Genomic DNA, 2,883 nt, shown 5'->3' with positions numbered 1-2,883 from the left:
AATAAGAAGTTTGAAATAATGTGTGAATGTAAGCATATGTAACAGTGGAGTCCTCTGTTATGTATAATCCCAATGCACCATTAAAAATAATTAGAAAGAAACTCTCATTAGCAATTCAGTGATACAGATTCTACCAGCATGAACATTGAATAAATGTCTATGTAGAGAATAGGGCTTTAATTTTCAAAGGCAACATCCAACACCATTTAGTATGTGACACACACAGTATAGGACAATGAGAAGTGTATTTTACCATTCACTTGTTCTGTGTCATACACCAAGAATGTGATACAAATAAAACAAAAGAAGTCTTTGTTCTCATTGAGCTAGTAATTACAGTATGTGTTAGAGACAACATATATCAATCAACAGATAACTATGTAACATGGTGTTGAGTGCAATAGTTAAGTCAAGTGAGGGGGTTAGAAGTACCATAAGGGTTGCTATTTTATATAAAGTAATTGTAGAAGTCCTCACTGCTCCGACGACTTCCTTACAAAGAGTCAGGATAAACTAGAAGTAAGATCAGTAGCTATCTGGGAGAAGAATTGGCCAGGTCAAGGAAAGATCAAGTGCGAATGCCCTAAGACAGGCATGTTTGGTGGTCAAGGAAATGCATAACCAGTGTTTCCAGATCAATGAGGAGACTGGAAGTAGCAGGAATCAGATCACAAGCATCTTTGTGGAGCCTTATTAGGATTGGCTGAGTGCCATGTAAGTTATTGAAGGGCTTTCAGAAATAAGAGATTCAATGTAACTCTTATTTTCGAATATTCAGATTCGTTCTTGCTTCGTGAGGGCTGGCTGGACCATAGGTACATGTATATTTTCCAGTACTGTGAACTGAACTCAGGTAAGTTTTACCTCTGAGCTACAATCCCCCAGTCTGCCTTCCTTCCTTCCTTCCTTTCTTCTTCCCTCCCTCCCTCCCTTTCTCTCTTTCTCTCTCTCTCTCTCTCTTTTTTTTTTTTTTGAGACAGTCTTTCTAAGTTGCTGAGTCTGACCTTAAAATGCAATCTTCCTGCCTCAGCCTCCTGAGTCACTCTGTAGGTGTATTTTGAAAGGAAAGTCAACAGGGTATTCTGATGGATTAAACACAGGGTATAGGAAAGAAACATCAAGGAAGATATCACTAAGGTTTCTGGCCAAATTAATTTTTAGTGCTCATCAGAGAGGCCTGGAATGATTATGAAATGTGAGATGTCAAATTTTAGAATCTACCTAAAAGCACAGGGATGTAACTCAGAAGTAGAGTGCTTGCCTAGCATGCCTGAAGCCCTGGGTTCCATCCCCAGCATCACAAAAGTCAGTAAAGGAATAAAGTATGTAACAGCATGAAGCTAGAAAGTTTCTTTAAAAAGTTGATACAAGGAGAAGAGAGGTCTTCAGGCCAAGCCCTGGGGATGGGTCAACATTTTAGAAACCAGAGTAAAGAGAACAAATCCCCCAGAGAATCTGAGGAATGCACATTGAGGTCAGAAGACTTTGGGGAACCAAGCAGACTCAAGAAAAGTGCCTCAAGATGGAGGAAACAGGAAGCCCCCATAAAAACCTGCTAACAGCCTTTGATAACCTTGTGCCTCTACTCCTTCAGAACCTTCTAGCTTTATTTATTTATTTATTTATTTATTTATTTATTTATTTATGGTTTGAGTGTCATAAATGTGATTCCATTTTGATTCTGAAAACTTTCATAGTGTCAAAGATCACAGTTGATGTTTGGAGATCTAGAAATACACCTAAGTGAATAACAGTTTTCACTTCAGAACATAGCTACAATAATTCCGAATGCCTCTTTTTTCTCAGTCTCTTAAGATTCTCCCTAAGGACTATTATTTGTGCATATATAAATGCAATAGTTCCTAATTAGAAACAAACTCCAAGATTTATTCAACAAATATTAGGAATCTGTTGTGTGTTAGGAACTGTTCTGAGCACAGTTGACACAGGTGAGTGAGGTGAACGAGGTCTCTGTTACCATGGAGCCAACTAGAGTCTGCACAGCTAAAATGATGTGAATGTACCACCTGCTGTTTGTATAGTTCAGCATAGTGTGAACAGACAGAACGACATTAACACACAGGGCTATTATTTATCACCTGTATGACCTTGAACAATTGGCTCCAGCTCTCTGAACCTCATTATCTCCTCTATAAAATGAGGGCACTGATTCTATCATATCCATACAATTATAAGGCCTAAAGGAGATAAACCACAGAAAGCCTCTAACAGGGTTTTTGGAGATAGAGGTGGATAATAAATACAGCAGTCATTTTTAGGTCTGTTATTATAAGAAAGTGAAATGAACTCTATGTCACATGAATATTTAAACCCTACTTTCGCAAAATCCTCTTACTATGCAAACACTAGTGTTAGGTTAAATACAAGTGTTACCATGTAAACCTGTGCACTCCCCATCTCTCCCACCACTGTCTTGGAGCCATTACCCAGGGCGATTGCCCATCTCTTGTTCCCCTCCACTGCTTGACTTTGAACTAGTTCACTCCTTGTTTGCAGTTCAAATTGAGTGTTTGAAAAGAAAACATATCAGATCTGTTCTTACATATACAACCACACTTGTTTTAACTTGGGGATAAGATTCAGTTGTTAATAAAAGAGAAGATATTGGCACAACTGGGTTGGAAATTGTGAACTTATCTCACGGATCTATTTTGTGTCTCAAAAACTGGAAAGTATACAACTTTCTATGTTTACTGTCCTTCTCTGGTAATGACCCTGTTTTATGTAATTTCAAATGTAAACAGATACCATCTCTGCCTTCTGATACCTTCTCCCACCCACCCCTACTCTCTCCAAACAAAAAGTGTTGGGGAAACATATTTAAAAAAAAAAAAAAACTAATTTGTGAAAATATATCTTTTC

This window comes from Marmota flaviventris, chromosome 12 (assembly GCF_047511675.1).
Source record: "Marmota flaviventris isolate mMarFla1 chromosome 12, mMarFla1.hap1, whole genome shotgun sequence".
Lineage (NCBI taxonomy): Eukaryota > Metazoa > Chordata > Mammalia > Rodentia > Sciuridae > Marmota > Marmota flaviventris.
This window is presented reverse-complemented; position numbering follows the sequence as displayed.